The sequence below is a fragment of the Sceloporus occidentalis genome, unplaced genomic scaffold, assembly GCF_023333645.1.
Source record: "Sceloporus occidentalis isolate IW3139 unplaced genomic scaffold, rSceOcc1.0.p SCAF_3, whole genome shotgun sequence".
Taxonomy (NCBI): domain Eukaryota; kingdom Metazoa; phylum Chordata; class Lepidosauria; order Squamata; family Phrynosomatidae; genus Sceloporus; species Sceloporus occidentalis.
The window spans coordinates 96,982,835-97,008,800 of NW_028316983.1; the positions used below are offsets into that span (position 1 = coordinate 96,982,835).

The window sequence follows — 25,966 nt, forward strand, 5'->3', positions numbered from 1 at the left end:
ATTTAGCTCCAATGTTTTTGGCCCTGGAAATACTATATTTTTATAGCTATCTTCAGGGGCTGTTAAAAGAAAAGGGGACAATACATAGAAAATGGATTGTTTTTAAAATCTTGGATAAGCCATTTGCTCTGAGATGAGACCACCTTACAGGGTGGTTGTTTGGATGAAGTGTCTTCCCCAACACCATTAAAATACGAGTGGAATAATACTACAATGATGCTAACCTAACCAATATAACTAATTGGATCTTGAATGTATTGTTCTTGTGTGCCTTCAAGTCATTTCAGATTTATGGCAACCCTAAGGATGTTTCTTGGCATTTGCTCAGAGTGGGCTTGCCTCTGAATGTATAAACAATGGGAAAGGGATGTTTTCAGTCTTGCCTTTCCCTCACGTCTAGAACAATTCCAGGGTTATGGTGTAATACACACAGGAGGCCGTTCACGTTCCCCTTCAGCGTCTTTTCAATGCAATAAATAATAATTATGTAACAGCACATGGGGTCACAATCCACAGTTGCCACACAAGGCGGTGTGACAAAGTGTAATGTGTGAACAACCAACTCAAGGAGAACTGTTTTAAAAGCATTTGGTTTTCTAGATAAAAGAGAACACCACCAAAAAACTGAATGGCCTAAGTGTGTGGAGATGGAGGGGTCGCAGGGTGACCAGAGCTGCTGCTTTTCCAGGACATGGCCTCCTTTTCAACCTTCTGTCCAGGAAAATGCCTCCATTTTGGAGGCACGACTTCAGAATGTTATGGAGCAGCATGGATTTATCTTTATAGGAAGGCTTTAAACTTTTGTTTGGTAAGGTCCTCAGTTTTCTCTTGAAAGCCCTCCTTTTTGCGGTGCCTTGTCCTCCTTGGCAGTGAGGACATCTGGTCACCCTGAAGGGGTGAGGGATGGAGAAGCCAGAGCAATGTTTTCTTGTCTTTGAAACAAGGGGAAGAGGAAGACAAAGTGGAACTTCCCCTGACTGATAAATAAAAACCCCAGGTTTTTTGGGCTGTGAGGCCATGTTCTAGAAACCGTTTCCACACATTATCAATCTTGACACGCGTGTTTTCAGGGGGCCTCTCTGTTCACTAACATGGCAGGGAAGAGGAAGAAGGGGGGAGGGCAATGTAAAAATCCAGTTTGGGGGCAACTGGGGGTCCCTCAGGGCCTGCCTTTCAGAGGGTTATTTTCACCTCAGTCCCCTGTGGTCCTTGGCTCCCAAAGTTGAGGGAATGGAGACTATGTCCACACGGGATAAATGTTCTGGTTTGACACCGCTTTAACTGCCTTGGCTCCATAGTATGGATTTCTGGTGCCACAATTTCTGGTTTACGTTCCTTTCAGGTGCCCATTGTGCTGAGGTTTCTCTTTTGACCTTTTCATACCTGATTTAAACTGCAGAGAACCTCATTCTGTGAATGTCTGGAACTCAGGGTAGCCAGGACTTTGTATGTGAAAGCTGCACTCTGGTGCCACAACAAACTCCCAGAATTCCATAGCAGGGAGCCGCAGCAGTTAAAGCAGTGTCAAAGCGGAACATTTCTCCTGTGCGGATGCAGCCTTAAGAGGAGGAAAAGTGCACTGCAGGGGACCATGAAAGGAAGGGGGGAAAATGGAGGGCATTCCAAAAGAAAAGCTATATATATATATATATATATATATATGATTTGTTGGTCCTGCTCCAAATGGAGGACGTTTTGGACTCCCTCCTGGACTGAGGGTCTGGAAAAGGAGGCTGTGTGGGGAGCTGAGCATCTGGAGGGGCGTGAAGAGGGCCCTGCTCTGGCTGTGGGGCTGCCCCAAACCTGGCGGCCATGAGGCAGCCCTTTCCCCCGCTGAATCCCCCTCCTCTCCTCTCCTCTCCTCTCCTCCCCAGCCCCTGCTCAAATGGAGTGGAAAATGGCCAGGGGTGGCAGCTCGAGCCTCCTGGAGCTGATCGCCTTCCCCTCTTCGGTGCTTAGCGGGCTCTAAGCGGCTTTTATGCGCCAGGAATCCCCCCTTCTTCTTCTTCCCCCTCCTCCTCTCCAGCTTCAAATCCGGGGCGGGAGGAAGGGGCTGGGGGCTGAGGAGCCCAGGGAGAAGCAGCAGCAAAGCAAAGCTGGCTGTTTTTGGTCTCCCTTCCTCCGGGGTGACCCTCCATTTCAGCCTTTGGCAGCTCTGGTTGGCTCAGGTCCTCCCTTCTCCCTTGAGGGCCCCCCATTTTGCGAGGCTTTGGTCCTCCTCGGGGCTGAGGGCATCCCTGGTCCTCCATTGTGCGGGCCCTTGTCCTCCTTTGGGCCTCCATTTTGTAGTCTTGCCAGTTAGGACGCCTTCTTTCTCTCCCTGGTCCTCCTTTAGGCTGAGGACGCCCTGGCCCTCCATGGTGCGGGGTCTCGTCCTCCTTGGCGGCCAGGGCACAGCTAGTCCCCTTGGTCTTCCATTTTGCAGTCAGGACACCTGCTCCCTCTGGTCCTCCATTCTGCAGTGCTTCGTCCTCCTTTGCATTTAGGACACATCTGGTCACCCTGGCCCTCCATTTTCTGGTCCCTCTTCCTCCTTTGTAGTGGAAACATCTATTCAGCTTGTCCTCCATTTTGCGAGTTTTGGCCTCCTTGGCAGTCAGACGTCTGCTCACCTCGGTCCTCCATTTTGTCCTGCCTTGTCCTCCTTTGCGTTTAGGACACCTGGTCACCCTGGTCCTCCATTTTGGGAGCTTTGTCCTCCTCTTGCAGTCAAGACATCTGCTCCCTTTGGTCCTCCATTTTGTGGCGCCTCGTCCTCCTTTGCATGGAGGGCACATCTAGTCACCCTGGTCCTCCGTTTTGCGGTCCCTCGTCCTCCTTTGCAGTGGAAACATCTACTCACCTTGGTCCTCCATTTTGGGGAGCCTCGTCCTCCTTGGCGGCCAGACATCTGGTCATCTTGGCCCTCCATTTTGCAATCCTCCTTGGACACATTTGGCGGTGCCTCTTCCTCCTTTGCGTTTAGGACACATCTAGTCGCATGGTCCTCCATGTTGGGGTGCCCCGTCCTCCTTGGCGGGGAGGAGGAGACATCTGTCCCCCTTCCCTTCTTCTCTCGCTCTTTCCCTTTTTCTCCTTGCTTTTTGGGGAGTTGCTGCTGTTGCTGCTCTCCAAGATAATAGGTTCCTATGATTGTAAAGAGAAAAAGAAGAGAGAGAGAGAGGGAGGGAGGGAAAAGGGGGTGTGTGGGGAGAGAGAGAAAGGCGAGAGGGGCAGGGAAGGAAGGGGAGGAGATTGGAGGCAGAGCGCAGGAGGAGGAGGAGGCGTCTCCTCCATTTCGGCTCCGAGGCGAGTCTGTGTCGGGACTTCGCCTTCGCAGACCGAGCGAGGAGAGGTGCAGGGACCCAGAGGAGCTCGCCAGCACCAGGCACACGCCGGGAATTTACCACCATCCATACCATCATCATCCTCGTCATTCTTCCCCTTTTCTCCCTTCCTTCCCCTCTCTCTGGACGCTTTCACGCCTCTTCTTCCCTCCTCTCTGGACCCCCATTGCTCTGCGGGGCAGAAACAGCAGCAACCCCAGAGGGAAAGCAGAAGAAGGAAGGAAGGAAGGAAGGAGGAGAAGAAGGCACCCGATCCAGCATAAGATGCCGATGAGGGCGGCGGAGGAAAGCCAAGGGGACCTTTCCCTCCCCTTCTTCCCCCTTCCCCCTTTTTAAGCCATTCCCTTCCTTTGCTTCTTTCTCGACCAAACCCTGAGTTGAGTCCGGCTCCTTTGGCAAAAAAAGCCCCTTGGCGTCGCCTTTCTTCGCCTCCATCCGAGAGAGAGAGAGAGAGAGAGAGAGAGAGAGAAAGAAGAGGGGGACTGCTGCTCTTTTTGCACCCTTGTTATTATTATTTTGGTGCTCTCCCCCCCCCCCCCAAAGACTCATTTGGCAGACTCCCTCTTTCCATTCAAACAATCTTTTGTTGCCACTTGCAAAGACACGACCACCGCAAAAGCCGCGGGGCTGTCCTTGGTGCGCGCGCCCTGCTCTTTCCGAAGACCCCAAAGCCTTGCTTTGTTTGATTGTTATTGTATTGTTTTCATCTCCCTTTTTGGGGAGGGAGATCCGCGGCTGTTGGGAACTGCCGGAGGAGGAGGAGGAAGGGGGAGAAGATGTTGACTTAACCCCTAGCAAAGCTGCCTCGGCGGAAAGAGAGAAAAGAAGGGAAAGAAGGAAGGAAGGAAGGAAAGGAAGGAGGACAAGAAGCAGAAGAGCAGCCTCCTGGCTCGCCTTGGACCTCGCCTGCCCAGGCCTCCCTCCTCGTCCTCCTCTCCCCAGATGCCACGGAAACCCCGGCCGGGCTTTGGCTCCAGACCCACAGGTAAGGAGGGAAGCACAGACACAGAAAGAGAGAGAGAGAGAGAGAGATAGGGATCTGGATCGGTGTGTCTGCTCTTTTCTCTCCTCTGCTTGCCATACCTGTTTGCTCACTTGGGTCGCCTCCTTTAGCAGCCCAGGCAGCGAGGAGGAAGATGCTCCTCCGTCCCAAGCCTTTGTTTCCCTGGCAGGGAGGGAAAGGGAACCCTGCATCCCTGCCCCCGCTTCCCCTCTGCTTGACCCTTCCACTGGATCCCTCTCACTGGGTCCCCTTTACTTGACCTCTTCCGTTGGATCCCTTCAGCTTGCTCCTCGCCCCTGGCCCTGCAGTCCTTCTATTTGACCCTTTCCCCCTGGATTCTTGTCCTCTGGACTTCTCCCACTGGACTCCCTTCCACCGGATCCCTTCCTCTGCATTCCTGGCCTCTGGAGCTCTCCCACTGGATTCCCTGCCTCTGGGCCCCCTTCCAGTGTGTCCCTTCTCCTGGATCCCTCCTTCCCTCCCTCCCTCGGTGGGTCCAGATGCCGCTCTCTTTGTGCTGGGTTTGTGGGGAAGGAAGGGGCCGAGGCTGGCTAGGGGCCGGGCTCCTTTGGGGGGCTTCCTTGGCCTTGGGAAGGGAGGCTGGACCAGGGCCCGGGGTTCCGAGGGCGGCCAGGCCTGCTCCGAGGGGGCTGCCTTTGGGCTTTCCCTCCTCTCCCTTTGAGAAGCCAGGGGTGGCATCCAGACTGGAGAGAGAACCCGGTTTGGCACCGCTTTAACTCTTTGTCTGGGTCTAAAGCTATGGAATTCTGCGAGTTGGAGTTTGTTGTGGGGCTCCGCTCTGGGCCCCACAACAAACTCCAACTCGCAGAATTCCATAGCTTTAGACCCAGACAAGGAATTAAAGCGCTTCCAAACCAGGTTATTTCTCCAGTCTGGATGCAGCGACTGGCTCAACTTCCCCCGACCCTTGAATCCCCGTTGGGTCTGCCAGCGCTTCTCATGGATTTGATACAACTTTGTTCTCACTTGAAAAGAAACAACAACAACAAACAAAGGGGGGGGGGCAGCTAAGCCAGGGATTTCAGCTGGGCTTGAAGGTGCGGGTGGGCATCGGTTTCCCCCCAAATGGAGGATCTTATTACAGGGTTTGGGGTTGGTTTGTTTTGAGGGGGGAGAAGGGAAGGGAAGACCTCCCCACTGGTTTTAAACTGTTTCGTTGAAAGACTTGGTGGAAATGGGGCTGTACAGATTTCCCCCTTCTCTTCTTGTCTTTTGTTGAGGATGGCAGCAATATTATCTCTCATGGAAAAGGACTGGGGTGTGTGTGTGTGTGTGTGTCTATGTTGTGCGTACAGATTGACCCTTATCAGCTTGCCTTTGGCTAAGGATGGCAGCTATATTATCTCTCATAGAAAGGGACTGGTGTGTGTGTGCATGTTGTGTGTGTGTATTGGAGTGTGTGCAGATTTTCTCTTATCACCTGCCTTTTGCAGCTGTATTATCCCTTATGGAAAGGGACTGGTGTGTATGCATGTGAATTGTGTGTGTGAGTTGTGTGTGTGTTGGGGTGTGCACAGATTGTCCCCTATCACCTGCCTTTAGCTAAGGATGGCAGCAGTATTATCTCACATGGAAAGGGACTGCTGTGTGTGTGTGTGTGTGTGTGTGTGTATACATATATCTAGGTTGTGTGTGTGTTGGGGGTGTGTACAGATTTTCCCTTATCACCTTGTCTTTTGCTAGGTACAGCATCTGTATTATCTCACATGGGAGGAGACTGGTGTGTGTGTGTATGTTGTGTGTATGTTGAGGTGTGTACAGATTGTGCTCTATCATTTTGTCTTTTGCTAAGCATGGCATCTGTATTATCTCTCATGGAAAGGGACTGATGTGTGGTGGAAGGGGGACTGTTGGGTGTGTGTTTGGGTGTGTGTGTGTGTGTGTGGGTGTGTGTGTGTGTTAGGAATCTCCCTCCTCTCTCTCTCTCTCTCTCTCTCTCTCAAAAGGGAGGGATGCCTCCAAGCAACCTTGTGAGCCTCCTCCTAGCAGCCAGAGCCATCTGGGTCCTGTTATTGGAACAGGCTCCTCTCCTCTCCTTTCTTTGCTCTGCTCCCACAGTCTTTGCTGGGAAGCCTCCCTTGGCTTGGAGTCCTTCAGAGAGGGCTTTTTGACTCCATTCATACATCTGTGTGCGCCTGGCAGGCCTTCCTCAAACTAAAAAGTCTGCTGCTCCTCATGAATTCCCATTGCTTGCTGGAAAAAAAAGGGGGGGGGAGCAGGGGAAGGGAGATTGAGGGGGAAACTCAACTCCCATCTCTTTGGCAAATAAAGACTTGTTGCACATTTATTTATTTATTTCACTTAAAAGCCCAAGAAAGCAAGAAGTGATCCCGCCAGCCCTGTTAACACACTTCTGGAAAGAGCTTTCTAGATATGAGAAACCTTCCTGGTTTGTGGCCCAAAGAAAAAAGATTGGCTTTCCCTTTTTCTTTTTTGTTGTTGTTTCACTTGTAGAAATCTGGGGCCATCTGGAGACAATGCAAAGAAAGTGTGCGTGGTATGCTCCAGATACATTTTAAGGTCTCAATATATATATATATATATATATATATATTTCCCCCCTGTTGGGACTGATGAGAACATCTTTTTGCTACTCTGCATGAAAAGTGTGTTTGGCTACAATTTAAATAAATAAGAAGAAAGAGTAGGTAGTTTGTATAGGCTTCAGGTTTCTTCCTCCAAACTGTGTGTATGTGTGTCTTTGTGTATTGGAGACACTTTGTTAAAAGTCTCTGGATTCCTATCCAGTAATAAAAGCCCCTTTTAATTTGCGCCCTGGTAGTAAATGGTGGGGTTTGGTCACAATTGGTTGGGCAGAGAGTAAAGACATCTTTATTTGGAGCTTCAGGTGTGTGTTTTTCTCTTCCTTCAGAAAAAATGTTCTCGTGGTCAGAGAGAAAGAATTCTGCAGAACAAATGTTCTGTTGTTTGGTTTCTTCAGACCCTCTGATTCCCTCCCTTTTGTTGCCTGCCACTAAAAGAGGAGCCATTTCACATCATTCTGCACAAATTGTTTGAATTAATGCAAGTGTGAATTCTTACCGTTTGAAGGGGGCCATTAGCATATCAAAGGGTTCTTAGCTTTCAGCTCAATTGAGAAAACTTCAGCCTGGCTTCCATTTGCTTCCAAAGCAGAGGCCCAAAGGGCAGTGGAGAATTGTAAAGGTGTAAAAAAGGGGAGGCGGATTTGGGTTATGTTTCTGAACTTCTACTGTTTTGTAATTATGCCACTGAAGAACGCAGTCTGTATGCTGCAGGCCCTTGCAAACGGCCAGACAATTATATTCTATTGATTAATGGTTTGTTCTAAGAAAAAGGGTGACCTTTGTCATGGCAGCCACTGTTGCATAGTTTCTGGTGTCTGCTATCTGTTCTGTAGTGGGATTTGCAAGGCCTTTTCTTCTGGACTCATGCTTTGGATATGGCCTACACATTATTGCATTAGGGGGTCTCAATGGAAAAGGACTTCTAATTACTTAGGAAAGCAAATTAACCTTTGAATTAAAAGACCAGTCAGTTCCCAACTTTTGAAGCAAATAGCACCTTGCTCAAAATAGCAGTATGGAGACTGTAGATCTCATTGGGTGTGATTTCAGTCTTTAATATTTGAAACTTAGTTTGTTTTTGTTATGACAATTAATTCCCAAATGCTAACAAGAAAACAAAGAAATTATCTTCTTGGACAATTAAAACAAAATACATCTTTGATGAGGTTTATGTGTGTTATTGACAGTCATGTGTCGCTGTCTTTTTGTGTTGTGATCCTCAAATGAAATAGCATAATGAACATTCTCCAAACAGCTGTGGCAAGAACTGGCCATGCCAGTCTGGTTGCTGAATATTCATCACTGTATTCGAAGTTAGTTTATACTGCCGTCACATTTGTGTAATTTTTGGTTCATTATTTACTCTCCTTTCACTCCTTGTTTGCAAAGAGCTATAGTTCTGTATACTCTTTCATTATCTTTTTTTTAAAAATCAGTACTCACAATCTGGAAGATGAGGCGCTAAGCAGAATATACCACTCCTTTAATAACCTGGGCTGGTTTCCAAACAATAGACCGTTCATCGATGGGAGCTGAGGTTTAGTTGGGTGTCATGTCAGGCTAAACAAAAAAAGAACTTTTCCACCAAGTAGACCTCTTGGCTGTTTTGTTTTTTGCCTTTAGCAAATTATATCCTACTGTTTTACAGACATAGAAGTTTCTTCATATGGTGGTTATTAATTTTGGTTAAGAAAAAGACAGTTGTTACAGTGACAAGATTTCTGACAGTCAGAAACATTTTAAAAGTTTAATTTCAGAAAGAAAACTGGGGAACTTAGAAGTAAAAGCCTAGCAAAAGAGAGTGCGTTATGCAAGATGTTTGAGCATTTCATTGTTTTATAATGGTCAAGAACGTTTCAGGCTTTAGATTGGATAGATATATATTTTAAAAGAGTGCTGAAATGGTGCGTTATTGCACTGAGATAATTTTCAGCAGTTGTATTATTTACCTTAATGCTTTCAGATACATATGATAGTACCTTTCAGTGGTGCAAACAGAATGGTGATGTAGTTGTCATTATAACACTTAAGTTGCTTTTAACTAGCCTGTTTTGGATGCAGAGTGCTGTGAAGGAAGTGCATTTATCCCTTAGAGCTATTAGAGATAATCTAAAAATTGTCTTGAAAACGTTGCACTTCAGTTTAAATGACGATGACGATATCAGAATTTGACAAATCTCTAATGCTGTAAAATGTCATGGAAGGAATACTTTCAACATTTCATAAGACAAAATTGGACCACTTAGACAGAAATTAATGTGCTTTAGCAGTGCTTCAGCTGCCATTTTCAATCACAGTGGGTCACTGTGCCTTGGAAACAGAAACTGAACGTACATATTCAGATAACTCAAGAGACTAGTTGCTAGTGAAATCAGGATATTGAATCAATGTGGGGTAGAACAAACCAATTGCTTCAGGTTTTGACATGGGAGATTCCAATAAACATTTGTGGTTTTCTTCTTCTCTGTCACATTTGGCTCCCCTGTTCATTAATAGACTAACATCAAAGCAGGCAGCCAAACTTTCAAATGTTATAAAAACCAATGCAAAGATACAGATCTTTCATGTAGTCTTGGAAGCCTTAATTTAAGGCAAGCAGTTGGAGTTTTTATTGCAGCAATTTTCACAATCAGCAGAGACATTAACACCAGGCTTCTGGGTGTTTTCCTTCCTTAAAATGAGCAAGAAGAGAACATTAAAAAACAAAGTTTACTTAGCAGTTAGCTCATAATTTGAACACTTTAGAAGCTGCCGCCATGTTTCATTTTTCTCATATAGCTTTCAGTGTCATATGTCAGCAAAGGAAATTACTAAGATGTGGTCCTGGAGATGGGGTTCTGCCAAGATAACCGTTTGGGAGTTGGAACCTAACATATACTTTTAAAAGCAACATATTCAAAATTAATTTTGAATAATATCAATCGATGTCCTCTAATCTTTCAACTTGTTTAGCTGCCACAAATACAAATACAGAAGAGTTGGAAAGGTGCAACATTTTTACTGTTAGGATGTATTGCACCTGCCGGCAATACATCACATGCTAGTATCATTTAAGAGAAACTGCTTAATTAAGATTGGAAGAGATTGACAGTGAAAAGTAGGGATATATATTACAGAAGTAATTAAATGATAGTTAGAAAATTGTTAAAGTAGAAAAAATATTTTTAATTAAAAATATGACCTCTCCATTGTAACAAAGTTTTGTAAAGAACTACTTTAATATAATATAGTGCCATATGCAAAATATTTTCCTTTGATTTTTTAAGAACTGAACTTTTGATACAGAAATATTTTTGGACAAGTCTTAGAACTGGAGGACATTGGGTGTGCTTAAAATGATAATTAAACCAAAACCTTTGAGTAACTGATGATGCCTTTACAAGGAGAAGCATAAGACATAGTAGTTAAACTTGGTCTGTCATTTTAAAACCACGAATAAGGAAACGGGTATGCAGCACATCTTAGTGAAATTATAAATGATTAATATAAATGATAAATATATGGAAGTACGCAAAACTGTTTTCTAAGTATATTTCAGATTTCAGCGTGTATGCAAGGGGGGGAAGTCTATTTTTGAATTAGATACCATTCAACCTCAGACTCTCAACACAATCCTCATTTTTAAAATCTTCAACTTTGTGCACCTCAGAACTGTAAATGTAATCAATATGACGGGCCATAAAGGCAAATGAATCCTCCTCCAAAGAAGCAATTACAAGTGTGTAACATGTGTAAGAGCTTTTAAGAGAGATTCTCATAGATTAAGGGTACAAACATGTGCATGCCTTCTCAAATGTTTGCATTTATTGGGGTTGTCTTCCAGATAAGTGTATATGAGTACAGATTAAAAGGCTGAAGTACTTCTATCTGGACACACATGCATCTAGTGATGTTTGAGGATTTGCCAGAAGTCTTTCATCAGTCCTAATATTAGTTCAGCTTCTGAAAATCTCTAGTAGATAAATGTAGCCCATTGAAGCTGATAATTTTACATCAGATCAGTTCCATGGAATTCATAACTTCCTATGCATGCCCTTTATTACTTGTGAAGTTAATGTACATATAGTACAGTCTAAGCATTAAAACATGAGCCACAACCTGATACAATTTGAACTATCATTTGAATTCCTAAATGAAAATGGTCCCCGATCAGAATTTTGAATTAGAGCACAAGCAAAGTTGTTGCTCATTATCTTAAACGGAACATTTTATGAGTCAAAGAAGCAATATATTATTTGCATGTGCCATTATTTTTCCTCTCTTGTAGTATTTGTCAGGCATTAATGGCTGAACTGTGCAGAAGCCTGTTATTTTCATCCCCAAATTTTTATTTTGAAAGGCATAATCATCAAGAACATTGCAGTCTTATTGGAGTAAATACAGAGCCTAACACCTGCAGGTAAAGTGCAGTCTGTAGCAGTAGCAACAACAACAAAAGCTGTTGATGGCTTTTGGGGCATGAATGGCAAGTTTAAATACAATTTGTTTAATTACAACAAAATAAGTTTTATGAAGTAATGTACTTTATCTTTGTAGATGATTTTATGTGTTGTGTGCTGGTAAGTAAAATCCCATCACGGTTGTATAATTTTGTTCAATTATCAGAGCAGCTAAGAGGAAAAAATCAATTTACACTGAAAAACCACAGAAATGAGATTACCTTGTTAAGCAGCAACTTGCCAGCAGTGTCTGAATTATCTGTCATTGTTGAAAGTTGCTATAATTAATACACTATGAAGAATATAGACTGGTTTAAACTTTCAAGCATGTGACACTGTTCATTTTTTAAATCATAGTGATGCTCTTTTTAACTTTACAAGGCAACTGATGTAATGCATTACATTACGTAAAGGTTGAGCCTACCTTCTCTGAAATGCTCGGGACCAGAAGTATTTTGGATTTCAGAATTTTTCAGACTATGGAATATTTGCATATAGATAACAGCAATAGCAAGTACATTTCTATACTGATTTTCAGTGCACTTAAGCAATCCCTAAGCGCTTTACAAAATATAAGCTAATGAGATCTTGGAGATGGGATCCAAGTCTAAACATAAATTTTATTTATGTTTTGTATAAACTTTATATATATAGCCTGAAGGTAATTTTATACACAATTTTAAAAATAATTTTGTGCATGAAACATATTTGGGCATATTGAACCATCAGGAAGCAAAGATATGACTATCTCAGTTACCTATGTGGATTGTTTTGGATTTTGGAGTATTTGAGTTTTGAATTCTGGGTAAGAGGGACTCAATGTGTGCTTGTTTGAGAGAAATGGCCACATAATCGGTTGATGTGTGTGTGTAGGTCTGTCTTGTTTTATAAGAGGCAAATATATATTGCTAAGCAAAAATTAATGCTTGAGATGAAAAGCCAGTGAACTCAATAAGCTGTACTTCTAAGTAGTTGTATATTGCATTACACTACACATTTTTCAGAGTGCTAAAAAATAAAACCCACACTCATGTTTCCAATGTGGGAAACTTTGCTGATCACTTAAGATGATATTTTTTACATGTATAAAGGGAATATTTTTCTGATATTTTTTAAATGCTGAGACATATCTGTGGACTGTATGATGTGTACTGTGATAGTCCTAAAATGCAATTTCTGTATGCTGTCTAGGAACCTAGAATTTGTAGCTGTTTTCACTGAACACCTGCTTCACTTCATTTTCCTAAAGTATATACAATCCTTCTTCGTGGAATTACTCATACTGTCTCAGCTGCAAGGGGCAGGTGACATAACATTTTAAATCCTATGGGCCATTTGTAGGTCACAAAGTCATCTCACTAGAATTTCTGAATCAAGAAGTTGAAAAGAGAAAACAAATACCACATTAAATGGAGATGTTTAAACCAGACCTCTGCCTCAGGGTAAAATTTAGGTATGCTTTAGCCCGGATGTAATGTCTCCCTCTACAGAGCACAATATTAATTATGGCCTGAGAATGAACATGCATTAAAGAGAAAAGAGGGATTTCTTGTCGGCTGACAGTCTAGAGTGAAGACATTATAAACATTAAAATATATTTGGGTAGTTAAATCATTGCATCTTAGTTCTAAAATACACTTTTCTTAGTTCAGCTTCTTCTACCTTGTTAGTTGGATACAGATGTGCAAGCTGTCTTTTGTGTCAGTTATGATGGTTGCCTTGCAGGTAAACGAGAAAGTTTTTCTTCCAAAATACAGGAAAGTGCTCACACAGAATGGCTCATGTCTTCAGTGGTACTCCTTAGCTGTCTCCTAGGTGTTTCACTGAATTTTAAACACCACCTTGCAGTTAAATGGAAGCAGTTATTTTGAAGATGATTTGTGATAAAAGTTCACAAAATGTGTTGCAATGTTAGTAGTTTTTTTTTTTTTTTTTTACAAGAATCTTTTACAAGAATCTGAACTGGGCAAGTTGTCAAAGATCTGTGTCCAAGTTCAGTGCTCTTGTCACTGGAGCACATTGTACATTGCATGTTTTGCCAACAGCAACTACAGAAAGGCATTTAAAAAACAAAAACAAAAAAACAAAAAACCCTGGAGTTCTGATTCAGGTCTTTGAAATAAATTTGCATTATTCTAATGAATTTGTGGCAAATAATAACTTTTATTTTAATTATCTATTTTATTTTAGTTCTGTTCATTTTAAGAATCAAGAGCATGCTGAGTGTGCACTAAACTAAATTATGCAAAACTGCCGGAAGATGCTCTCACCACTTGATGCTATCTACTTGATGCTATCTACTCGCATTTTGTGTGGAATAGAAAGGCTGCTACACATGCCTGCATTTGTTTCAGGATTTATAAATGGGGCATACAATACATTGTGCAGTAAGAAATTCAGCTGCTGAGTTCCCAACTTTAAAATATTTCACTTTTGGCTGCTGAAATGAACCAGATTTTCATTCTTAATCAAAATGATTATACCCTGCTATTTGACAGTGGATGAGAATTTTTAATTGTTGCTTTCTTCATTTATTGAGGCAGTAGACAATTAAGTACAAACTTACTGTTGCTAACTGCATCATCCAGAAGCTGTAAAAGGAACATTCTTAATAGGTTGCTGTTCGACTTTTTTTGAGGAAGACAACATAATTTTTCTGAGCACCCTTTGCCATCCCTTGTATTTAAAAATCTTAAACCAATTGCTTTGTCTTCAGAATGAAAAACTCAGCATTATATTGAAATAATTCTTTCATCCTTTCCCTGAACAGCATGTTGTGTCTGCTGTAGGTATTTTCATATCAATCAACACCTCAGAATGATTATTACTCTGAAAGTAGATGACAGAATACTTTAGTTTCCATTATATCCCAAATTGTTCTTTGCTGCTAGGGAAATGGATGACTAATCTTATTTTGGATTGTGAGAGCCTTGCTTGCAAATGCTATGCATAGGGCATTCGAAGTGATGCTTGGGTTGATATGGAATTTTGGAATGATTTGGGAGCAAAATTTCCTATGAAATCAAGTTCCCTGGGAGCTGAGTCATGGAATAATTAGTCATAAACACTGTGCTTCAGAAATGTGCAGAATTTCACATTATCACCACTCATATTTCACCTTACACATAGTTAATTTATAGTAAATCATAGGGTAAATAACATGAAGGAAGGAAAAATGCACAAACAATCATAAGAATTTGGAATGTGTAATACTGTCAGATTATAGATGTTCAGTTCAGTTTATCCTGATACCTGATGTTTGGTCTTTGCAGGTGCCGTTTTGGCTATGTAAACAATGGCACTACAGTGTGAACATCAGAAATAGAGCCCATTGTGAGATTTTCCAGTAGCATGCCAAGAAAATCTATTACCTGCTTCTATTCAAGAAATGTTGTGTCTGTGTGTGTGTGTGTGTGTGTGAGAGAGAGATGGGGTGGGGGGAGGTGATTAAACCGGTAAAGCAATTCTGCTAAGCCAGTTCAACTACTGGTTTTCTGTATATTGTTGGGTGGCATTTTTGGCAAGCACTTGCATTAAGATTTCATGATAGAACATGGTGGTTGATATGACTCAGTCATTCTTTTAAGTACTTTTTTGCCATGTCACTGCTTGATGCATTTTATGAGGACTGAATAGAATTGCAACCAGCATGCAACTAATGATACAGAATCTCTTTCAAGTGGGTAAATAAGGTGAATCTCCAAAGATCTCTCTCTCCAAGGTGGTTTCTTTAACCACTGTGTATCATTTTTAGCGGTGTAGCTCAGCTACAATTGAGATTGCCCTTAGATGTGGATGAGATATTCCTTTCTGACTGAGAAGACCCAGTTCCTTTTGTGCTGAAAACAGGTACATATTTAGACTAAATGGATGTCATTTGAAATAATTATAGCTATATTAGTTTGTGTGGAAGAAAAAAATGCAGAATGTATCTTGCACGGTATATTAAAGTTAATCTTGCTCAGCTGTGGAAGGGAAAGGTTGGAAATAAAATCTTGTTGATAGATAAGGTGAAAAAGAAAGGGAGAAAACCCAGAGAGATTGATTTCTGTTTTGGCCTATTTCCATTTTTCTCTTAATTTGCAGAGAAAAATAAAATACACAGATTGCTGTTCCAAGCGAATATGTTTTCCCCCAGATTCTTATTTTATTAAACATCTTAATTGTTTTGAAAGGGGGGAACATTGTTTCCTTTCTCACAACTCTGCCCTAGTCCCTCAAGGCCATATCACATCATTTAAAGATTATCAGAAAGGACCTGTTAATGACAGATGATAGATTTGGCCACTAGAGGCTTTCCTGTAGCCAAAAACAACTGGATGTATGCTTGTGTGTATGTTGTAATTTGATACCCTTTCTGTGAAGTGTTGTGTTTTTTTTAATCAAGTGACCTTTTCGCAGTCTATTTTATCCATTTTATTTCTACAAAATATTTTGCACCATCTTGCCTTAATTTGTTAAATATAAATTGGGTATTTTAAAACCAAAAAATCAATATTTTGTTCTCCATTCTATGCTAATAGTTTGTTTGACATGCTTTAACACCCCTGGCCTGTCATAATTTGCAAGTTCATCCACACCCTGAGGATAAAATATTGCAGTTAAGGAAGTAAACTTTTATTAGCAACTGCAGGTGATTTGTCCAGTCTGGCGAGAAGTGTATGGAGTCACGATATACAAACCGTTAAAAGGTTGTATGAGTGGGCTTTTTCAGATAATTAAGGGAAATAAGAGAATGAACTCAGATTGACTAGCATTTTTGACACACATTATGCATAAATTTCATTCACTTAGAGTTTGCTGGGAACATCCTCCCCAGCTATTTTTTAAAAAGTATTTTTAAAAATATATTTTTCTGTGTGAGAAACAGCAAAAGTGTTTTCTTATGAAGTGGGGAAATGGGATAGGAAAACTGGTAAGTGGTTTTCTTTAACATTAGTATTCCCATTATTTAAGATTATGTGTTTGTTTTTCTTAAAATACCCACATTTGTATTCAGTGTAACTGATACTAAACTTTGAGTCAGAGAGTTAATCCCAAATGGAATAGGTTCTGGTTTAGGTGGCAGAGGGACATTAAACAGAGCCATAGTGCTGTGTTTGTTTATTTTGGATAAGGAGATGATTTAGCCTGGAAGTGATGACTTGTTTTGGGTGGTCTTTCCACTACAGGATGGTTTGGTGTTGATTTTTCTTTTCCCCTAAAAGCCTTTATGTGACTTTGAAAAAGAAGCTTTTGCATCTTGGTATGCAGAAAACTTGAAGCTGATTGTTTAGCTTTTTTGAAGAACAAGATTGCTGTGTTAGCCAGGGTGGATAGTGGAGTAGGATGGGGAATATACATTTAGAATCCACTGATAATCAAATTAGGAAAAACTTTTGGTACATAGACTATCTTCGGGACTTATTTCCATTGGTGTTCAGTTGTTTGGATTCTTATGCTAAACTTTACATTTTCCACATACTTTTTGCTAACTCTTCTTATTACCTGCAGAGGGAGCTTGTATATGATATAACCAGAACAATCATGGCATTTAAAGACTGAAATTGTTTTTCAGTATAAGTGAAATTTCTGTTTGTAACAGCACTGCCTGTTATACTTCCTCAGGACAAAAGTGTTATATGTAAACTATGCTCAGGAAGCTGTATGCTTTGAGAAAAGCTGACTTCTCTGATGGTAGGTGGAAAACCCATACAGATTTAATGTGTTGTAAAAATGCTATTTTTTATATAATTGGTACAAATGCCGTGTTTTTATTTTGCTTTTAAAACAGTTTTTTTATTTTCTTTGCTGATAATATCTATGGCATTATCTTAGAAGAATTGTAAACAAACTTTGGAAACAAGAATGCTTTTAGCCAAGAAATTAGCCGCTAAATATCTTTGTTGCTTGTTGCAAATTGCAGGACTTCTCTTAGTTGATGGAGGGCTTGGTGTGTTCAGTGGAAAGTAGTAAATGAATGTTTCTTTCTTCTTTTATAGCTGAGTATTCTTTTGAGTTAGATTGGTTGCAGTACATCTGCAAGATTAACTCTTAACAATTATACTTTAACACCCCCTCCCCCATGAATTTAACATAATTATGAAATTAGTGTAACAATACTTAAATGAGACATATGGCAGATAAACGTTTAGAATACAATATTAAACCTGTTGTGTGTGAGAGAGTATGTGTGTAGGGAGGAGATATACAGAACTGTTCACTACTTGAAAAAGACCAGAGCAGAACTAATAATACTGGATTATTAACTTATTAATAAATAAATATAAACTTTCTTCCAAGAGACGACTATTGAATTTGTAAAGCAGCCTTTTACAGTTTGGCAATAGGGATATATCTGCATGTTTAGAATGTAAATTATATTTTCTTGATAATGAAGCCATATGAGTCTCCAAGAAGTAGAAGAAATGTTGGTAAGAAAAATTAATATGACTTGTTATTTTGCTGGCTGAGGAAAGAAAAGGCATAGGAATCAGTATTGTTTAGCTTTGGAAAACAGTGCTGCTCTTTTTCAGTTTGGGTAGTTTGCATGCTATTTGCTGGGATGCTAATATGAAATAAAGCATTATGCATAGTGGCACATTCCATAAAACAGAAACAGCACTCAGCACTTGCAATAAATCTTCCCAGAAAATTGGTTTGAGAGTTGATTTTTCTGTGGGTTTATTGCATTGTTGTAAATTTGAAAATGTGTATATTATGTGCAGTCTTATTGCATTTTGAATTATCATTCAAAAAACAACAACAAAAGGTTTATCGGTGTGGCAAAAGGACACCATCTTGGTGCTGATTCATTATTTGTATTGGCTAATCCTTGTTGAAGTGAAAAATCAGCTTGTTACTGTAACACCAAATGGCCCTTTAAGTAGGGAACCAGTTAAGTAGATCTCCTGTAATAGGTTGTTGTCTAATAAAGAGATTTATGGTATTGGCAAGGCTATTGTATAGGAATTACCCTTTCACAGCATGAATCATGTGTTATCGTTAACAATTGGGTACCCCATTTATGTGGAACATTTTCATTATGGTAAAAAATATTAGGCACAACAATTATGCTCCAATAGGATTATGATTGTAAGTGAAATAGTCCTAGGTAGACTTTGTGGAACCTTAGCTCATCTGAAATTTAGTTTGCTTTTTTACGTGTATTCTGAACACAACAAAGATATTACTTATATCTTTCCTCAGTCTTTCAATCTCCAAATGGACTTGAACTACAAGTCCATCATCTCTGACTGGCATAAGCTTGATTGGCGAAGGCTCCTTTCTGCTTATTATTGATCATCATGATTTTTTCATGAAGCTTAGAATTCTTGCAGTTGGATATAGACGTTACTCATCTAGTAAGATGAGATAAAAAAAATAGATTGTGACCATTTTGGTGGGGGCAGGGAGACAAGGAAGAATGAATGATTTCACAACTTTTCATTTGAATGAATGGGCTGAATTGGAATTTTTGCCTTATGAAGTGTGCTTTGGATATCAAAGGGTTGTATTTTCTAACCTAGTTTCACATGCCTGAAAAAGTATTATTTTAGCGCTTGTTTCTTCTTGAAAAGAATACCTAGAAGCTCTGACTAGCTCAGGAAAGCAGGAAGGCTATCAGAGTGATAATACTGTGTAATTTCATTCTATGGGATTACAGTCATAGTAGCAGCAATAATAATAGTAATAAGAATAATAAGTAGTTTTGCTGCGGCAGCTTCTTTTCTTAAATGGAAAATAGCAGCCAAAAAACCAGCATTGGCTTTTCAGGCTGTTTTGATTGTGTCTGTATTTAAATATCTTATTAAAAAACTTTTAATTTGTTTTCAAATAATCTTTCTATTGTGTGTTATATTGGGAGTCCTGCTGAACTGAGAGATATTTTTTAAAAGTTTGATAAATAAATACCATAATCTTCACATTCCATAATATATTTTTAATGGGTTGGATTCTAATGCAGATAAGCAAAGTTTCAATTGTTTGCAAAGGGCTTTCCTGCCTTGGCTTTCCTTCTGTCACTCCACCCCAGAAAGTGCTCCTGATGTTTGCCAAAACAGCCAAAATGGAATGGGATATGTTACAGCTGGAAAATCCAAAGACTCTCTTCCTTATCCAGTTAGATGTGGCTGCCACTAAGGCTCCATAACATGTCAGTTATACTGTTAATTTTGCAGGATCTATTTAAAGCATATCTATTATGTACTAAAATATATGGGGATTTTTTTTGCCCATTTATATGGTACTTTTTAATCATTCCAACTGAATCTGGCTTAATTTATACATTATCAGACTATTTGGGATTACCATTTTCTCAGTAGGTTATAATGTAATCTTTAAGATTGTTGCAGAATTCTCTGCTCCCATTACCCCTTTATGCACAAAATACAAAGCATTAGGGATTGAAGATGTCTCTAGATGTATTTTGGAATTCTCCCACAGGTTTGGCATATTGCCCTCTCAGAGATTCATGAAAAAATCTGAGCCTGAATCTTTTCCCAAAGCATTACAAGAGGTTATTGTCTGTGCTGGCTTTTTAACAGTGCCAAGCAAGTGTAGAATAGTTTTAAAACAACTTTCCCCCTGTTTAATATGGTATATTTTATAATTGTTGGGCTGGGTCCAGAGGAATAGTTAGTAGAATTACACTTACGTTGCATGGATCGGGAAGGTGATTGTCCTTTCTCTTCCTCCAAGAAGCTTCCTGGTTCTCCTCTGCTGTGTGACGCTCCAGGGCAGCATAAGAGGTAGCTGGAGGGAGTCTAGATTGAGACTGAGGAAATTCAGATTTCCTCCAGTAGGGAACTTCTGCTGGATTTCTGCCCTCAAAATATAAGAAATCTTTCTATGCATTAAGTGTTTAGTCTGGCTCTGATCCATTATTTTCTGCAAACAATTGAATCAGTCTTATAGTGTAGTGGTGTGATCATCTGCATTAATAATAATTATAGATAACTGATCATCTGCATTAATAATTACTGTGTAGCAGAGGTGGTCCTAAATACCCTAAATGCATCAGTTTCTATCTGATCTTGGAAGTTAAACAATGGGGCTGTACAGACATATGCATCTTAAGAGGCCAGAAGCTGTGCCAAAGCTGCACTCCAGTCCTTAGGACTGGAGCGTGGCTTTGGCACAGTTTCTGGCTTCTTAGGATGCATGCATCATTTAAACAGCATACCTTCAAAGTGACCCAAAGCAGCTTTAATTTGGCCTGTCTGTACAGGCTCAATGTTAGCTCTGGTTAGTACTTGGATGGTAAACCACCAATGAATACCGGATGCTGTAGGCTATATTTCCTTGCCTACAAAAACTCTGTGATAGTCATGGGATTGCCATAAGTCAACAAGCAACATGAAACCAAACACACACACACACACACACACTGCTTAGGCATCTGTGCTTCTGTAGATTGAAAGTATGATTGTCTGTATCCAGATACCTGATAAAAATATACTGTGCTTATATGCTGTTCTGGTAGTGAAATCTGCAGAAATGGGATCTTGAGCAGTAGGACCTGATCTGTTAGCAACTCAATGAAGTGAAAGAATTTCATTAGATTGATGCACATAAGTCTCTGACATTGTTTAGTATTATGTGAACAAGTCTGCACAAGCCTCAGGCTTGTGCATGTCTGCCCTCCACTGTTGTGTGGCCATCTGCTTTCTTTTCTGGCTCTATAGTTGTTTTTTCTTCTTCTTCTAAATGGAACAGGAGCTCTTGCAAATTTAAGCTATGGCTTGTTGAAACACGTTGGGATCAAACTATAGTTTATAAGCTTAGTTAGTGAATGAATCATAGGATAAATGTAAACTAACTAGAGGCCTGTCCGTTACACACAGAAAGAGAAAGGGCTGAACCTTTTCAGGTGTCTTTTCATTGTTGGGTGTATTTTATCACACAGCTGAGATACAATGACAAACTCAGATTAATCTATTTTTAATTTAAAAAGTGGAAGTGGATCCTTTGGACCACCTTATGGCTGTCTTAGAGGAGAGAGCTGCTGAGCATATTGAGGATTAGACAGACTTCTTCATATTAAATTGTTACTGTGGTCAAACCCGGCCTCTTTCTTTTTGCATACAGATTAAGATGGTGTGTCATGCTATGGATGGCTACATGACAGAAGTGAAAATATACATTGTATAAAAGGTTGCACCTTGAACTGACATAGAATTAGACCCATATTTGGGTTTCCATAGTAACAGAAAGAGAATTGCCCATCCCATCCTTCCACACACATGAAACTAGTGCATAGGTGATCACAGGACACTGATAAGTAGAGTTGGTTCACATGGACTGAGAAGAAAGGAGGAGAATCCTTGGAAATTGCAGAGATACATCTTCTGCATAGAATTTTAGAGAGACTGGAGGTGCTGCCATGGAGAGGAGGGAATGGGAAGACTGCTTCCATCATCTCCCAGTGGATGTGACTAACCCTAAACCAGTCCATAGTTTTTTGCTTTTAGGATGGTTTCTCAGGAATCATCGCTGCTGTATGCTACACAGTGGCATTGTAGTAATAAATAATCATGCCTCTTTATGAAGTTTGTGATTCAGATTATAAGCAGCTGCCCTTTCCAGGAGTTGTCAGTAATTAATGCAACACCTATATGTGCCACACTTCAGTGGAGCAGTTTAAGGTTTCTGATCCTTTATATATAGCAAGTTTTTTTTTTTTTGAAAGAAAATTCACAGCTTGGAAAAGAAAAGCTATTAGAAATATATTGGGGTTACCATATCATCTCCTTTTTTCAGACATGTCCTCTTTTTCAGAGCTAACATTTCTGTCCAGGGTATGTGTGTGTTTATGTCTGGATTTTGTTACAGAGTTTCTCCCACCTCTGAAACATGGAAGCGAGCTGCGTTTGTAACTAATTACTGCAGATCTATGGAACAAAACAGAACTGCCATATTGAGAATATCCTATCACTAGGGATGCCCAAGGTTATAGTTCTGCATCAATGGGGCTCAGTGAGGAAATAGGAAAGGAGAATCGCAGCAACAACAGCCCTGGTAAGGAAGGTGCTCCTATGTATTATGAAATGTTGTGGGCTTTTTCCATCTCCTCTAGATTACTTGGATGATTATTTCCCCACACCCCTTTTCAAGACCCTTTTTTCATTGTCCCTTTTGCTTTCTGTAGCTCTTCCTTTTGGTCTCCTTGGCAGTTTTCCCTGCTACAGCCCTACCTTGCAGGATTGTTGCTTGAGCCTGCAGTGCTGGAGCAATGGTTGAACAACCAATGTGCTTCTGATTCCAGGTTTTGTTCTAATACTGCTTGAAGTAATCAGATCACCTGTTGGCCTTATCAAATATCACCAAATAATCAAGGAATCTTTCTAGTATCAATTATTACATCTTATATAGTACTACTGTTTAAACTGAGGGTTATCATAGTCATGGTGGTTTGAAGTATCTTTTGCTTTACAAGTATTGCAACCCTAAAATATGAATTACTAGGTTCAATAGCTCAGTTCTAATGTCTACTTAACTGGAACAGAAGAAGACATATAATAGAAAATTTTAGCTCCTGTAGAATATATGGCTTCCAATTTGCACAGTCTAACGATATTGCATATTTACTCAGAAGTAAACAACCCTATTCAGTGGTTCCTAATCAAGTGATAGTTTATAAATTCATAATGATTGGAATTCTGTAACATGTCACTAAGTAAATAAATAAGTAAATAAATAAAGCTTTAAAAATAATACAAAATAAAAACCTAGAGGTAACCAGTTTTGCAACTTCGATCAGTAGGCTTCTAATACATACTTTATTCTATGGCGGGATACAGACGGGCAAAAAGGGGTGTATTCATGACGTCATGAAGGTAGAGCCTTCAGACGGGCCTTACCTGAATGCCGCCATGAACACGCCCCCCGCACGCCCCAAGCGGGAAGAAGCGGCATTAAAAAGATGCTGCTTTTCTCTGCTTCTTTTCCGTTTGATGCGCAGCTGCGCAGCTCCGTCTGTAAGCTGCTGCACCAGTACGCCAGAATTGCTACGCCGCTAATTTAAGTTGCCCATTTAAAAGCTCCGTGTCTGCTGCGTCGCATAATGAGTCAGGGTCCTGGAACATGCGCAGTTTGCAGTCAGGCTTTAATTGCAGCGTCAGCTGCCATGCAGGTGTGGAAGCTGCAGCACAGCTGCAGCGCATTTTAAGACTCCTAACCCTAACCCTAACCCTAACCCTAGAGCAACATGTACGCATGCGCTGCTTGGAAAGTTTGGACTTTAAAGTGAGCCCCTACACACATTCCTGTGCCATTTTCACCTAACAATAAAAAACGCTAAAACTGTAAATATTTACATATATACAAGGGAGGTGATGGGGGATGGCAGAGGGACAGCGGTGGCAGCGGAGACAGCTGTAGCTGTGCATTGCAGATTCAGCAGGAGCGCGGGGACCAAAGGAGAGGAGGCATCTATGATGCTGGTGACACTGGCAAAGTGCAAGCGAACAAGGATGCCAACACCAGCTGATCACCAGCTGGCAGGAGACCACCATTGTTCTTGGGCAGAGCGGGGGGAAAAGTTTTAAAGGGGCTTGGGCACTTTAAATGTGCCCATAGGCTTTCTGCCGCCGCTGCTTAGCGCTGCAGCTGTGCATCCGCCAGCCGGCAAAAGAAAAAAAAAAGCCCCGTTTTTGGCCGCCCGTGAGGAAGCTGCCTCTCTCTTTGCAGCGTCCTCCGAGGCGGCGGTTTGGAAACTCCGGGTCTGAAACGGCCCCAGGTGAGGCGTCTTCACTGCCCCCCATGTGGAAGCCCCATCTCCTGAGCCACGCCCCCGGGGCGGGCGGTCTGGAGGCTCCATATTCAGCAGAATACACCTCCAAGACGTCTTCCCCTGCCCGTCTGTATCCCGCCTATGTCTGCTGCTGAAATCCAAAGTATCTTCCTTTGAAGCTGGCAAATCTTACTGCCTTTAACCTACCCCCTCTCCTTCTTAACAGCCGGTATGTAAAAGAAGGAGGGGAAAATGCTCCATGGCAGTTTTAAAATTGCCATGCTGTTATCTGCTTTATTGATATGTCTTTAGTGTGGGTGGGTGGGTGTGCGCAGGCGCATGTGCATTCGTGTGCATCTTGGAAAACAAACAAGCTACACTACCTGAGTAGTTCACCACAGTCTCATTTGGCGCTTATGTTTGTGTATCTTGCAAGTGTGAGCTTGAAGCTTTTTCCCCCTTTAGTGAGATCACAAATCTATATGTGAGCCTGCGCTGCAGCCCTTTTGCTATCACTGCTCATTTTAGATGCTGACACCCCACAAGCAAGTCACGGTGGGAAAGCATTTACGTTTACTATGTACAGAGCAGTGATTTTGTATAGAGTAAAGATTTTTGTTTTGTTTTGTTTGAGAGTTCTTTCTACCTTTGAAAGAGGGCCATGGATATGACTAAATAATTTTTTTTATTATTTGGCAATTGGAATGTAAGCTACCAGGAGCTGTTTTATGAGGAATGGAAGAGGGCGAAAGCCCTGCTGTACAGATTACATCAAAGCAGTGGAATCTTTGAAATAGACCTGGGGATGATTTTTTTTTTTCATTTTAACTTGTCAGCTGCACAGAATATAAATCTCTCTGCTTCATAACAAGGTATTTTGTTAAAACATTTCTCCTAACATAGTATCAAGATTATAATATTTGTAGTCATTTTAGAAGTACGGAATACTAACAATGGTTTATAATTTTTTTGCTGGATTAATAAATTTCAATTAATAGTCCGTACCTTTATCTGATTGGCTGATTTGTTTGACTATTGCTTCCCTAAAATATAGTTTGCCTAAATATTTTTCTGTATTGCTCTGCTTAATGTTTTTGTTTTAGTTTTAGTATGACTTTTATTTCTGTAATGTTTTCCTCATTGCTCTCAAAATTCAGAATGAATGAATCAGAATGAATACCATTTCCTTTCTTCGGAAATGAAATGTCACCCATATTTTACCAGGTTAAAATTCAACATATCAATTGACTAAAAGTCAGAATTAATTGCTATTTGCACTGAAGTCAGGAAAAAGTAGTTTAAGTATGCTACTGATTAAACTCAAGTAGAAATGAATTAATTATGTCTGTGTTTTCACAGTATCTTTGACAGTAATTAAAGAATTGAGAATTCCTGAATGAACAGCAATTTGATTGTTCAAAACAGTACACAATACTTGAACCTGATGCTTTTTTTCTCACGACAACTTATATACACTTGTTTCTTTTTAATTAAAATAATTATTTAAATGAAAAATCCAGTACTGTCTGGGATGTCACAAAGTTTATTTGCTGATTGCGAATGGTGCCATCTACAGAATTGCTTTATTCTATTTTCAACCTCATCTGTATCTTCTAAAATTCAAATTATCCACGAACCATGGAAGGTTATAGTACCTTAATTTTTAGAACTTGATTTTTAAAATAAGAACTGTATTAATTCCTCCATCATTTCAGTACAGCAAGAAGGTCATTTCTGGAATCTGTGTGTGTGTGTGTGTTTCATATTGTAAAACATCATTAATCATTAATAATTTTCATTAAATCATTAATAATTTTCATAGTTCCTGAATGATGCTTGTTTCTATGAATACCAATTTTTAACATTCAATTCTGTATTCAGTAAACGGTATCTTCAGTGGTATTACTATTTCTCTTTTC

General features: G+C 40.6%; 1 protein-coding gene across 20 annotated transcripts in view; it reads left to right on the forward strand.

Annotated features, from left to right (window-relative positions):
- Nucleotides 1-25,966, forward strand: part of ADGRL2 (adhesion G protein-coupled receptor L2) — a 709,985-nt gene that overhangs the window by 465,049 nt on the left and 218,970 nt on the right. For 18 of the 20 annotated variants that reach the window (XM_089515516.1, XM_089515525.1, XM_089515520.1 and 15 more), the window contains exon 1: nucleotides 3,296-4,311. The exons of 1 other annotated variant lie outside the window; for it this stretch is intronic. The gene's annotated coding sequence lies outside the window, so the exon portion shown is untranslated. Of the gene's footprint in view, nucleotides 1-3,295; nucleotides 4,312-24,896; nucleotides 24,920-25,966 lie in introns of those variants that run through there. One more of the 20 variants, XM_089515519.1, reaches the window with a different exon arrangement.